The sequence below is a fragment of the Typopeltis vanoorti genome, chromosome 10, assembly GCF_054136105.1.
Source record: "Typopeltis vanoorti isolate ZY-2024b chromosome 10, IOZ_Tvanoo_1.0, whole genome shotgun sequence".
Classification (NCBI taxonomy): Eukaryota; Metazoa; Arthropoda; class Arachnida; order Uropygi; family Thelyphonidae; genus Typopeltis; species Typopeltis vanoorti.
In genome coordinates, this window is record NC_143558.1 from 137,473,917 (window position 1) to 137,489,732 (window position 15,816).

The 15,816-nt window shown below is 37.1% G+C and overlaps 1 protein-coding gene and 1 non-coding gene across 4 annotated transcripts in view; one reads left to right on the forward strand and one right to left on the reverse strand.

Moving 5' to 3' along the window:
- Positions 1-15,816, forward strand: part of lili (LMBR1-like protein lilipod) — a 434,111-nt gene that overhangs the window by 164,918 nt on the left and 253,377 nt on the right. The gene's annotated exons all lie outside the window — the stretch shown is intronic.
- On the reverse strand, positions 8,768-8,885 carry LOC150102832 (U6atac minor spliceosomal RNA). The gene has a single exon (XR_016548973.1). It is a non-coding gene; the product is annotated as a U6atac minor spliceosomal RNA (small nuclear RNA).

Sequence of the window (15,816 nt, forward strand, 5' to 3'; positions counted from 1 at the left end):
ACTCCTCCCTCTTGTTCCTGATCATTCTGCCATTAGTATATAGTTACTGCAGTATCCGTTTAGTCCAAACCTTTGCTTTCTGAATTTGACTAACTTATTCAATATTTTTGTTTGAGAGACTAGATTCATCAACTGGTCATTCTCAATAAATCCACTTGCTTCCACCCTAATTGCTTAAGTTTCCCAGAATTTGCACTTCAGCATGCTCAGGGAACAAAGCTCTCTCCAGACACCTAACACCAAAACCATTTAGATACATTTCATCAGCATTGTACAAATCCTTACTGTCAAACAGAGACCATAGATCAACAAATTCTACATTATTCCTTTTGCAAAATCTACATATAGACTCATTGGCTATCAATCCCTCCTCCTCAGCTTGCCTTTATCACAATGTAGTAGGAAACTTGCAGTCTTCTCCTTGCTCTTCAGTTTTGCCTCTTCTAAGAATTCCTGTACATCCTCCCTCATAAAATACTTTTCGCTTCTCAGATCATTTGTACCAACCAAGACAATCATGTTCTTCGACGTACTTTTTGCTTCCAGATGGCATGGCTAATATTGTCAATTTTTGCACCCATGAAACATGGTTTTGTCATACTTTTGTTAAGTACTCCCCTAATCATTGAGTCTCTATAAATACTTTTCTTCTTAACTTGTTTTTCTTGTTTGTTCGGTTCGTCTTTATTATTCCTTCAGATTACCTGCTGCTTTCTTTTTTCAGCCTTGCTTAACTTTTGCTGCTTCACAAGTTTTTCAATTTTGTGCTTTGTTCTATGAAGGATAACATTTAGGCGAGTCATTTCTTTATTATATTCATTTCGTTCTCCTCTATTTCCATGGCTGCACATTCGACATTAATAACATTATTTTCCATCTTACCATCAGTATTTGTTGCATTCTCTTCATCTAACAGATACTCACTTTTGAATTACTTAATACATGCCCTTTCTCTTTCTCCAGTTTCAATTTCCTTCCACATGTTCTTTAATTTTTTCGATGAATACATTTCACACACACTGCACCGAATAATATCCCACAAATTCAAATCCCCAGACAATATGGTCTTCGCCACCATTGTTTATCATGTTGGTGACATGCTGACAGTATCACAATAAATATTACAATAAAAATGTTCATCATCATCAAATTCCTGCCATGTACCCTCAAGGGATGTACAGGATATGATAGTACTACATGAAAAATTTACATCATTACAAACTTCCTATCTACAATTTCCCTCCAAATGAGCCTGTTACTTGTCAACGCTCCAACATTGTTAGATCTTATATTTCTGTCTTCTAACTTTTTTCCGTATCAATCCACCTATATCTTGGTCTTCCTCTGGGTCGTTTTCCTGCCACCTTGGCAGAGAACACTTGTTTTGGTAATCTTTCCTCGCCCATTCTGTTTAAGTGACCATACCACCTGAGATTGGCTCTGCTAATGCATTCCTGGATGCTGACAAGGTCAAGTTCTTTCCTAATATCCTTGTTTTTAATACGATATTGCCATTGATGCCACCTGTTCGTGCCCCTAATCTTTCTCAGGACTCTCATATCTACTGTCTCTAGTCTTTGGTGAAGTGTTTTACTTCTGACCCAGCTCTCAGATCCATAAGTTAAAACTGGTTTGAACAGTCTTGTAGATAGCTAATTTAGTGTTCCCACTAATTTCTCTCTTATTCCATATGAATTTATTCAATTGACTCCCTACCATGCCAGCTTTGTTAATTCTGTTCTCTATTTCCATATTTAATTTACCATCTTCACAAAAAATTGTACCTGAGTAGCTGAAATGTTTAACTTGTTCCAATGGTTCTCCATTCATAGTGCAGTTGACATTTTCAATGCTTCTGCCTATTTTCATTGTCTTTGTCTTGTTGTTATTATTATGATTACCCCAAGACCTTGTGGAGTCAATGACTCATCTGGAAGGTCCCTTTATCACACACACAGCTCATCATACCGTGCCTTGAACACATTCAAACTCCTTGCGGACACCACACTCTCAGGCAGGGCATTCCATTCATTCACAACTCTGCATGAAAAAAACCTTGCCTCTCACTCCCCTACTCATACCATCTTTATACAGTTTCCAGGGATGACCTCTAGTTTCTCTCCCAATCTCCCACTATTTTCTGTAGAACTTCTCCAGCATTGATCATATAACAACCCCTTACCAACTTGTTGGTCTCTATCATATCTTCCCCTCTTCCTCCTGGTCAGAAACTATATTAGTCAATTGCCTTTGGAATCTTTCCAACATCTCTTCATCCTTCTGAAAACCAGGTGGCTAAATCTGGGCACAATAGCCCATGTGTGGCCTAATCAAAGTCTTATACAGCGGAACGAGAATCTCCCTACTTTGTGTTGTCTTCACAGTTTTGGCTATGTGTACCCTAAATTTCAGATCCTTATCCACTATCAACCCCAGATCTCTTATTTCTTCCACCTCCAACAATATATCCTCACCAAGCATAAATTCTGCATCCCATCTTTGTTTTTCAAAATTAAAACCTTACATTTTGCAACATTGAACTCACACATACCAATTTCTGTGCCCAATCACTCAATTTATTCACATCTTCTTGTAAGGCCACAACATCTTCACTACTCTTCATGGTTCATCCCTACTTTGCATCATCTGCAAACAACTGAATATCTCCATCCAAATCTTCACCTATATCATTAATATACAAATTAAACAGTAATGGCCCCAAAACAGACCCCTTGAGAACTCCACTAGTGACTTTCCATTTCCTGGATATCGCTTCCCCATATACAACTTGTTGATACCTATAACATAGCCAGTCTCCAATCCAATGCACTAATCTAATATCCAACCCCATCCTGCTCTAGTTTGACTATCAATTTATCATGAGGTACTCTATCAAAAGCCTTTGCGAAATCTAAGTATAATACTGTGTATCCTTCTCCTCTGTCCAAGGAAGTAAATAGATTACTAAAACATGACCTCCCTTTAGCAAATCCATGCTGTCCATCAAAGATAATACCATTGTTGTCAAGCCAACTCTGGATCCTATTTCTCACAAGCTTCTCCAACAACTTAACCACAACACCTGACACACAGATAGGCCTATAGTTTGATGCTTGAGTTCGATCACCTCCTTTATGAAGTGGCACAATCTTGCCCTCCTTCCACTCCTTAGGGACTTGACCGAGTGCAAGACTCGTATTAAAAAAATATGTCAAGACACGTATCAACTCCCTGGCACATTCCTTCAGAATACGTGGCGATATATTATCAAGTCCCACAGCCTTATTAACATCTAGTTTACTCACTTCCCCATACACCTCTTGTTCACCTACAGTCAGTCTCTCCTCCCCATCATCTACTGGTCCAAATCTCTTCATGAAGTCACATTCACAAGATTAAAAGACCTTTATGAATTGCTCATTAAGTATCTCCACCACACATTCTGCAATAGCTGTCTTTATACCATTTTCTCCAGTCAGTGTCATCCTTCCATAATCATTCTTTCTTTTGCTGGCTACATATCGAAAGAACTCCTTAGGATTCTTTTTGTCTTCATTAGCTAACTGCTGTTCATACCTCTCTTTAGCTACTCTCACCAACCAAGTCGCCTTCCTTGCCTGGTCTTTGTAGACCTCAGGGAACTGGTTATTTCCACTTCTCTTATGCTGCCTCCCCAGTGCCCTCTTTCTCTGTATCACATGCTTAATCTCTTTATTCTTCCATCTCACACCTACCTTATTTAATCTTCACCTCCCTTAAAATACACTTAGACATTGCATCTACTAGAAAGTTTTTGAAAATCCCCCAAGCTGCATTGTTCTCTTTTCCAGCTAACTCCTCATTCCATGCTACATCTGCAAGCTGTCTCCTGAGCTCTTCATAATCACCCCCCCCCCTTGTAGTTCCACATATACCCTTTTCTCACAGAGGTCCTCACACTGCTGGCAACCACCCAGGTAATCACCTCATGGTCACTCGCACCAATTGGTGGATGATTTGATACCTCATTTATAATTACATCCTCTGATGAGATGGCCAAATCCAAGACCCTCAATTCTTGCATGCCCTCCGGTACATACTGCCTGAGGTAGTTATCCCTCAAAAACTCGAGAAACTCATTTTCTTTACTTCTAGTTGCTATCTCATCATTCCAGTCTATATTGTCATAATTAAAATTGCCCATAATGATCACCCTTTTCTTATTTGCTTGACTTATTTGATTATACATTTCATTATCACCATCATCCACATTACCTGGTCTATAACAACCTCCAACCAAGTATTTGATTCCATTCACCTCTATCTCACACCATACTGCCTCAAAACCACTGGCACTATTTCCCTCTTGCATCTCTACTTTGTATGGACATAACTCTTTCTGTATCATCAATAGCACCCCCCTCCCTTTTTACCCCCTTCTATTCTCATGAAACACATCATACCCTTCCATCTCTATTCCTGTCAGGATGTCGTCCTCTTCTAACCATGGCTCACTTATTTCGACAATCTTTGGGTGAACAGACGCAATTAATATAACCATTTCATCTGCCTTGTTTCTTATACTTCAAGCATTTGTATACAAACACAACAGCTCATTTCTGGATCTACAGCTAGTTCCACTGATACCACTCACTCGATGTGATCTCTCTATGCTCAACTGGGACCATTTCCCTTTCTGCTTATTCATTTTAAAACCCTTTTCAATTCCAACTGTTTCCTCTTGATCCTAGGTCATCCCGTTTCTTTTCTGTGTACACATGCTCTCGCCTCCTCTTGTAGCACCCACCTTTCTCATGCTGTGTACCCCTGTCCACCCTGAGCCTCCCCGTTTCCCTGCTCCTCTTGCACACCTATTCTCTCATTTTCTATACTCATACCACTCGCTTCCTAATTCATAACCACCTCTTCAATCTCTCCTGTCTTACTCTCCTGCTCTTCCACATCACTTCACACTTGATCTGATTCATTCTCTCTCACTCTACTCACTTCTCTACCTTCCAACAGCAGTCTCTCCAAGCGACTTACACCATAACCACTCAAATGCAGTCCATCGCTCCCATACAGTTTACTTCTTCCTTCAAATTTATTCCCACATTAACAAACTGTACTCCCGTCTCCTCACACATTTCAGCCAGCATATTCATAATCCTTGCTCTCGCCACTCACCTACCTCACTATTCTCTTTTATCCATCTAAACAGCCTCCTGACATCCATTCTGACTTGCTCTTTGTCCTCTGTCAAATTATTCATGCCTAATAAACCATCAACTCCTTTGCTCGCTTCCTCCTCGTATCCAATGCCTCAATCACTCTACTCATTTTACCACCTAAAAAACATACCTTGTGCATCTTATCATCCAGCACATTTTCAATAATGGAGTCTCCGTATAACGCCACTCGCTCATCTTTCGTTAACTCTTTTGTGCCATCATGATTAGTTTTAATAGTTTTTACCCGAATTTTCTTAATTTCATTCCGCATCCATTTCATCTCTTTCCTCATCAAATCTAATTCGACTTCCGAATCTTGCATCACATTCTCTCTCTCTATCATTCATTCTTTCTAATTTTCTAACTCTCAACATCCTCTTCTCACTTTCACTCACATTCATCCATTCATCCTTCTGTGCTTCCGTACTTTCGGTCCAACATGCCCCCGACTTTTGCTATCATTCATTCTTTCGATTTTTTCCACTTTCAATTCCTGCATCAGGCCATTTCCAGTTTCATTCGTTCTTTCAATTTCGTTTCCTTCCACCACTCTCACCTCACTTTTGTCCTTATTAACATCCGTTACGGTTTTTAAATCACTCGTATTCTTTTTTACTGATTTTTTAACATTCTTTCGCCTCTCTTTCACTCCATCCTTCTCTTTTGAACATGCACTCATTTTCCCGCGATATTCTTGCTACTAACACTTCCCATCATCAATTTCATATTTGCATTCATCAATTCCTCGTTCAGGTCACACTTCACACACACCCTCCTTCCATCTTCCCTAAACATCCACAAATCATTTATGTAATCGAAAGAATACATATGACACACCTCACACTTAACGAAATGACTGAAATCTAAGTTAAAGTCACAGAATGACAAAGCCACCGCCATGTTTAATCTGCCGGTTAACACTCTATATTCTAATGATAACAACAAATTCATAATTAAGTTGAAGCAAAACAAAATCCCCCACACTAATAATAATGGTAGCGCACAACTTTTACAGCAGCTCTTACTCAAACAAACACTCATATATATTTAATTATTCCAAGAATACTTATCTCAATCTGGAGCTCTTCTTACACACGGGCACCATGCTTGACTCCAATTAATACATATGACCTTCATTAATACATATGTATTAATATATAGGTCAGCTTATTGCTGACCTTCATACTATATCTATTACAACAGTTATTGAATTTAACCAGGGAATCTTGCAGACTTCTAGCGGATTCATTTAGAAGTATAACATCGTCCGCATAAAGCAAAGAACTGACATTAACATCTCCAATTTTGATATCATGTTTAATACCACTTTCCTTCATAACGTGATCCATATAGATAATCAGTAACAGAGGGAATAATGTACATCCTTGTCTCACACCAGATTTAACATTAACCCATCTTCCTGTACTTCCTTCAATTCTAACTGCTGACTCAGAACTCAAATAAAGACTAAGTATGGCTTAATATAATGCTCCATTGACACCATATGACTAGTATTTTGAATAGCTTCTCTCCCTCTCTCTTTTGGTACATTGTAGATCTGGAAAAGGTATATGACAAAACTTAAATACAGATCTTTGTTATATTCCCATGACTTCTCAACTATTTGTTGTGAAGTGAAGATCTGATCCTGACAGCCTCTAATTGGCCTGAATCCAGCTTGTTCTTCCCCAAGCTTTTCTTCCACAATTCTTCTCAACCATTTCTCAGGTATACTTGTCTAAATCTTACCAGGAACACTCAGTAGAGAAACACCTCTGTAATTCTCACATTTGATTTTATTTTCCTTTTTTTATATATGGGTACTATGAGAGCTCTATTCCAAACAAAGGGAATTTGTCCTCTCTAGGCCTTTTAAAACTATGCAGTGCAGCAACTGTAGGACTTTTATAACGCCATACTTCAGCATTTCTGGTCGAATATCATCTACTCCTGCTACCTTTCCACAATTTAAACCTTTGATGGCTTTTTCTACGTCAAGTATGGATATGTATTCCTGACTGTATGCCTGGTCAGTGCTTTTTACCATTGTGCTATCACTGCTTGTTTCATTTAACAATTTTTCGAAGTAATTACTCCATACTTCAAGGATATCTTTTTTCCAGTTTTCATGTCACCTTTATCATCTCTAATTCTGTTTACAACACTCATTTCTTCCTTTCTGAGTTTCTTCAACAACCTCCAGAATATCTTGCAACTTTCTTGATATTTATTTTCTGTGTTCTTACCAAAGTCTTCCCATGACTTTTGTTTAGCTAGTTTTACACAGTGTTTAGCTTTCTTATATTTGTCTCTGTATTCTCTAAGATCAATGGCTGACTTATTTGCCAGGAACTTTTGATATGCTTTCTTCTTTTCCTTCCTGTGTCCACCATGGAGTTCTGATTTTTCTATTCTTGCAGACAACCTCACCACATGCCTCTCTGGCTGAATCAATCAGGGTTTTCTTCCATGCTTGCCACGGAATCTCCAAGGTTTGGTTTCTGTTCTCAAACTGTTTCATTTTTTCTTCAATAATCTTTGTGTATTTTTGTCTACAGTTCACATCTGAGAGCTACTCAACTTTTATTTGTTTTAAAACTTTCTTACATGTTCTTTTCAAAATTAAATTCAATTTTATCCTGCTCAAGACTAAATAGTGATCACTTCCAATTTCAAATCCTCTGTACACTCTGGTGTCCTGCACCAGGGAGAAAACATCACTATCGACAATAATGTAGTCAATGAGACTTTTCCTATTCCTTGCCTCTTCTCTCCATGTGAATTTGTGCACATTTTTATGTTGGAACATGGTGTTAGTAATAACCGGTCCATTTCCTGAGCAGAAATCCAACAACTATGCCATTATTATTAGCTTTGCTCTTTTCTCCAAATTTTCCCCAAATATTTTTGTATGTCTGACAGTCATTTCCTACTCTGTTATTTAAATCCCCAACAAGGACCAACTTTTCCTTTTTCATTGTGTCAGTTGCTTTTTCTGAAGCCTCAAAAAATTCCTCCACTTCTACCTTAGTAAAACCTTCTGTGGGACCATAGGCACAAATAAGTTCATTGTCCAGTTCTCCATTCTGATATTTGCCCACATCACTCTACTTGACACTTCTTGCCATTCAAGAAGATTAGCCTCGTATTTTGTGTTGAATACTATGGCTACTCCTTCTTTTCCTTGATTGTCATTGCCTGAATATAACATTTTGTATTTATTGCTCAGAAAGATCTCACCAGTTTTTATCTTTTTTGTTTCAATCACCCCTATTACGTCGATCTGGTACTTATCTAATTCCTCAACTAGCTCGTTTATTTGCCATTCAGGCCTCTTATGTTGATAGTACCGATCTTTAACTCTGGTGATGTTGAGTTGGGGTGTGTTTTCAGATTTGTATATAAAATGTTATAAGATACTAATACTCTAAAAACATGAAAATCTACTAATACAGTATAATGCACTAATTTTCTGAGCAAAAAATACAGATAAAAATCGCCAATTTTACAAGTGCTAAATGACACAACCACTTACAATATAACCTGAAACCAATCCTAAAAAAAAATTAAGTGCATCAAATAAGCAGCAGTGCCTTAACCTTATATGTATTATGTCCAGAGGCTGGTCTGTCCATATCAAGGAGAGAGCTAACCTTCTCTCCTTTCATACAACACAAATGTGCAACCTTAGTAATAAGATAATGTGCAAGGAACATTGCGAGAATTTAGGATGATAAGAGTAATTAAATAGATAAAGCATAAGCTATAAAGGTATGAGTATGTTTAAAAAGTAATTGGCTCTGCATGCTGTATGCAACACTTGACCTGGTTTTGTAATTTGAGTTTCAGCCTAGGAAAGATTCTACACAAATTGAGAATGTATGATAGTCCTGTTTTACAAGGGTGAAGCAAAAATTGTCTGACTAGCAATCTCTCAGTACCTCTGGACTTTTGGTAATGATTTTAGAGAAGTTAGTAAGAACTCGGGTATAGAAATGGGTTGATAGACATTTGCTTATGTTTAATCATAATGTCAAGGCTGAGTTGAATAAAGGAAATGTATATGTTATGATACTGCTGTACTGTGATGAGGGCATATGACATGACCACGTGAAAGACCTTTGCATAAATCAGAGGATATAAGATTGGAATGTAAACTATTGACATGGAGGTGCTTAAGGGTCAAAGCATGGAGGTGCTTAAGGGTCTGAGTAGCCTTTAAAGGAATGCGGAGAACCGACCAGGGCTCATGACCTAATGTCCCATCCTCACCTTCTCGTAGTGCACCCTGTTAAGTATTTACATGGATACTGAATGAACGAAGATGGACTGGAAATTTGGGATTTAGCCAACCAGATTATATCCTTATTGGCTTAACCCGCAATATAAAATGATGGTACAACTGACAGAATTTCATGCAGGCTGGGGCATCTCCTGGTCAAAGAAGGTCCCTGTTGTTTTCACCAGGGAACCAGGGTGAACAGCGAAAAGTCAGCTACTGGAAGAAATCCAGAAACACACCCAAACTCAACACCACAGTTCAAGATTGGTACTATCAACATAAGAAGCCTGAATGGCAAAGAAATGGCTCTAGCTGAGGAATTGGATAAGTACCAGATCAATATAATAGGGATAACTGAAACAAAAAAAGACAATAACTGGTGAGATCTTTCTGAGCAATAAATACAAAATGTAATATTCAAGCAATGACAATCAAGGAAAAGAAGAAAGTAGCTATAGTATTCAACAATAAATATGAGAACATGGATTGGTTATTCTAATACTATGTTCCAACATAAAAATGTGCACAAATTCACATGTAAAGAAGCAAGGAATAAGAAAAGTCTCATTTACTATGTTATTGTTGCTAGTGATGATTTCTCACTGGTGCAGGATACTAGAGTGTACAGAGGATTTGAAATTGGAAGAGATCACCATTTAGTCTTGAGCAGGATAAAATCGAATTTCGTATTGAAAAGAAGAACATGTAAGAAAGTTTTAAAGCGAATTAAAGTTGAGCAGCTCTCAGATGTGAACTGTAGACTAAAATATACAAATATTATTCAAGAAAAAAATGAAACAGTTTGAGAACAGGAACCAGAAGGATTCAGAGGCAAATCATGAAAAAAACGTTGATTCAGACAGAGAAGCATGTGGTAAGGTTGTCTGCAAGGATAGAAAAATCAAAACTCCATTGTGGATACAGGATGTTAAAGAGGTAGTGAAGGAAAAGAAGAGAGCATGTTGAAAGTTCCTGCCAAATAAATCAGTTTGTGCTCTTAGAGAATACAGAGACAAATGTAAGAAAGCTAAACACTGTGTAAAACTACCTAAACAAAAGGCATGGGAAGACTTTGGTAAGAACGTTGAAAATATCTGAAAGATGACAAGATATTCTGTAAGTTATTGAAAAAGTTCAGAAATGGAGGAAAGAGTGCAGTAAAAGGAATTATGATAAAGATGATATGAAAACTGCAAAAAAAGATATCCTTGTTGTATGGAGTAATTATTTTGAAAAACTGCTAAATTAAACAAGCAGTGATGACAGCAATGTGGTAAAAAAACACTCAACAGATATGCAGTCAGGAATACATATCCATACTTGAAGTAGAAAACCTTGAAATGTGTAAAGGCAGCTGGGGTAGATGAGATATTTGACCAGAAATCCTCAAGTGTGGAAGTATACTTCCACACTTGAGGAGTGGCTGCACTGCCTAGTTCAGAAGGCCTGGACAGAGGGATGAATTTCAGATGATTGGAGTAGAACTCTCATAGTACCCATATATGAAAAGGGAAATAAAACTGAAAGAGAATTACAGAGGTATTTCCCTACTGAATTTCCTAGTAAGATTTATGTAAGTATACTTGAGAAACAGTTAAGGATTGTGGAATACAATAAATTGTTGAGAAATCATGGGAATATAATAAAGATCTGTATTTAAGTTTTGTAGATCTGGAAAAGGCATGTGACAAGGTGCCAAGAGGAAAGCTATTCAAAACATTACAGTTGTAATGTTTTGAATAGCTTTTGAATAGTAATTGGGACATTATATCAAGCAATACTTAGTCTTTATTTGTGTTGTATGTCACAGTTAGAATTGAAGGAAGCACTGGAAGATGGTTTGATGTTAAATCTGGTGTCAGAAATGTTAATCTCAGCTCTTTACTGTATACAGATGATATTATACTTTTAAATAAATCCAGTACAAGTCTGCTAGATTCCTTGACTAAATTGAATATCTGTCACAGTAAATTTGGCATGAAAAGCAGCAATAACAAGACAATGAAAATAGGCAGAAATATTGAAAATATCAACTACATCATGAATGGAGAACCTATAGAACAAGTAAAACATTTCAGCTACTTAGGCACAATTTTTAGTGAAGATGGTAGATTAAATATGGGAATTGACAACAGAATCAATAAACCTGGTATGGTAAGAAGTCAACTGAATAAATTTATATCGAATAAGAGAGAAATTAGTTAAAACACTAAATTAGCTGCATACAAGACAGTGTTCAAACCAATTTTAACTTATGGATCTGAGACCTGGGTCAGAAAAAAATTACTTTTTTCTAACGTAAAGTTGATGCGATGATGAAAAAGGTTAATTTCTAGAACACCTTGAGGAAAAAATATTCACTTTTGAACCTAAACCAAAAATTTGATTAAGATATGTCAACGACGTATTTGCAGTCTGAGATCATCCTGAACATGAATTACAACTGTTTCTAGATAAAATTAACCTTCTTCATCATCGCATCAACTTTACGTTAGAAAAAGAATCTCCACAGGGTATCTCCTTTTTGGATTTACACATCCAAAGAAAAGAAGACGGTTCCATCGGCACGTCTGTCTTTTGCAAGCCTACATTCTCAGGTCGCTACATTCACAATTCTTCCGCTCATCATCCATCTCAGAAATCTGGCATTATTAAATCACTAGTTTCCAGAGCGCACAAATTCTGCTCCTCTGAAGAATCTTTAAACTAGGAATTAGAAGTAATCAAAAATACAGCCATCCTAAATGGATATAATCCTAAAACAACTTAAAAAATCATCAGTCACTTCTCCACACATCAAACCAAACAGGAAGAAGTCCATAGGATTCCCATTCCTTACGTTAAAGGCATCTCTGAACGTCTTTCTAAAATTATGAAGAAATAAGATTTTGCCACTGTTGTGTCCCATTTTATGCTTTTTATTCTATCTAATAATTTCTGCTTATCTGTGTTCTTCTATTATCTATGCACGATATATCACCAAAAAATTTACTAAACATGTTACACCATGATAACTGAGAATTCTACATTCTTAAGGTATCAGGATGTAACACCACTACTTACAAACCTAGCAACCAAATTTACAAACTTTACAAAATATTTGTATTATGCTGTGCCTTTTGGGATATTTAGTTTAAGATATTATATGCAAAAACACGGAGAAAGAACTAAAATATGTCAGAAAGTGTAATTATGTTGCAGTCGTGACACTTTATCTCGTTTCTTAACACATTAATTTCTTGCGTGATTAGGTTCGTAATTTTTTTTCAAGTGGTGCATTGGACAGCAGTTTCAGACAACTGTTTTATCATTGGACAAAAGGTTTATTAAAAACTTTAACATGGTACAATTCAATTTTTGTTATTACTCAATTCAATGCTAAACTAAATACTTACAAATTAACATTAACTTATTACAAGTAATTAGGCTATGATCCTATAATGGGTATTACGATCATGCCGCCATAACAATTCAACACATAACTTCATATGACATGGACATATAAGATTAATTCACCCTATTTAACTATTCAAACTTAAGTAGATTAACTAAACCTTTTACTGCACTAACACACAACTATGACATTTTAACTTTCCTATACATTACAATAGACATGCAAAATTCTCAGGACACTTAATTATTCATATAACATTAACACTAGCTAGCTTACTTTTAATATATTCTGTCAGATACTAAAGTCCTAGTATAAATTTTCTTTGGTCACTTCAACAGTTCCGTATTAGAATAATGATACCTATTACAGACAAATTTTAGTTAACATTAGATATATTTTACAGTACCTTTCTTTCTTGAGTTTTTCATATGGGCCTTTACCTTTTTCTGATTGAACTAGCTTGGTATAACCTCTCCGATAATCTGCTACTCCTACGTTCCTTTTGGAATTGAACTATGCTTACACGGTCTTAAACTTTCGTAATACAGGACACACTTTGAATCATCTATATGACGGCTGTGCAACTCGCGACGTGGATATCGATATCTTTACAGCTTTCCCTTTCTCGTGGTTGTCACTGAAGTTGAAACACAAAGAATATGTTTCCTTTTCTTTGACTCTATGGCATTCTTCGCTTCTTACATAGGAAATCCGGAATCAAAATCCCACTCACTTTTGTTTCCATGTTGTGATGACGGAGTTATAACCCCAATCTCCACTCAGGAAAACCACGTGAAACCTATGCCACGGAGCTCGTAGAGAACTCCTCGGGAACAGAACCAAAACAAAACCCAAAAAAAGCCCCCTGGGGGGGGGGGGTTCCAACCCTTTTATACCTGCTCTCCTAATGCCACCGTTTTTAACTTCTTTTCTCCGCCCCCTTCTTGATTTTACTTCACCGACCAATTAGGGTGGCGTTTTTCTGCCAAACATCCTTTGGTCGGCGAGCCAAACGATGTCTCAATCCGGGAATCAGCCCTGAGCGATAGTCTGTTGTTTTTCTTTCGCTAGCCTCTAACTTAATCCCCTTTCCAAAATTTTTCTATGAATTCATTTAATATTTTAATCTCTAGCCTCTCACATACCATTTCTTATGACTAATCCTTTTCTGTCTTACTTAGATAAATTTTCTCCTTTATATCATATTACAACATTAATATATTCTTTCCTTTTGTTAGTTAGTTCAACCAAACACCTTTATTTTATATATATTTTTTTGGATGCAAGAATATTGCATCCAAAAAACTTTGCATCCAACTTTCTTTGTATAAACATGAACGTTTATACAAAGAAAGTTCTGAAGCCCTATTACACAGACCAAAGTTAAACTGCAATGACATTTTTACTATTCCTAAACTATGGAAAATTGTCATAGAAAGTTGTGTTACTTTTTACTTCTGTAGCATGTTACGCACATTTAATGAGATTCTATTGTAATCATGCCCCCTAACTGTATGTTATTCCTATTATTGTTTAAAACTACTATACTGATGATGTCCAAAGATACTTAGGATGAAATATTTACAATTAAATAATTTTCACTGTGGTTTATACGTGTGTTTCTTTTAATTGAATTTAAGGTGACCAGTGGTGTTGCCAAGGGATCATCCCTTGGACCATTCTTGTTCATTCATTGCATTAATAATATTAGGAAGGACCTGATAGGAGGTATTCAACTGTTTGCTGATGATGCAAAGTAGTCGGTGCAATCAGGAATGTTACTTATATGCAGCACTTACAGAATAACTTGAATAAACTATAATTGTGGGCAAATAATAATACACTGAATTAGGGATAGCTATGTAGTAATACATTGGTCCCCCTCTGGCCATGATAATGGCTGTCACACAATAAGGCAAGGACTTCACAAGCTTGTGAAAATGCTTCACAAACATGACAACCCATGCTTCCTCCAGAGCTGTCCACAATTCACTCAAGTTCTGCGGTGCTGGGACATGGAACTCAACACTCTGTTTGACGATTTTCAGTTACATTTAATTAGGGCTGCTAGATAACCACTTAATTATTTCAAAGTTAACAGAACCTGAAACCAAGCAGTAGCCTGCCTGGACCTGTGAGATGAACAGTTGTCTTGTGAGTAGATGCCATCTCCATTGGGTTGTATGTAAATGGGTCTAAATGATCTACCATAAGTTCCATGTACCGGATGCATTGAGAATTATTGGTACACATACCACCAAAGTCCCATAGATGTCCAACTGAAGACACACCAAGACATTGCTTAGCTACCACCAGCTTGTGCAGTTCCGACCCGACATGCAGTATCCGTGGCTTCATGGGATTGGTGCTATGAAGTTTAAATTGTGATTCATCACTCCAGACTACATGTTGCTAATTTTCAATTTTCCAGTTTTGATGTACTTTAGCCCAGGAAAGGTGTTCAGCCCAGTGTCATGCTGTTAGAAGTGGGACTCTCATAGATCAGCAGCTCCTGAAGCCGAGACAATGAAGTGAATGTTGCACGGCCCTTACACTGACTTTCTGGCTTTCACACTCATTCAGATGGGGGGTGATTTGAGATAACGTCTGGTCCGTATTGGTCTGTATGGTGCAAGTCAGACAGCGAAGCCCACAATTTTCAAGGCTGGTTGCCCTTTGCAGTTTGTCCTGGCGCTTGTTTTTTTGCTGGAATTTTCATATTCCCGTTATGTTATGAAATATGATATATTTCATAACATAATGAGAATATGACAGTTATGAAATATTTCATAACTGTCATATGAGAAAATCTCCAAGTTCAGTGACAATTTCGGTGGTCGAGTGACCCATCCATTGGGCACCTGCAATCTGCCAAATGCATCTAAATCCTGTACCTTTCCCATTATGCTTCTCGATGAATGGGAAGCCTA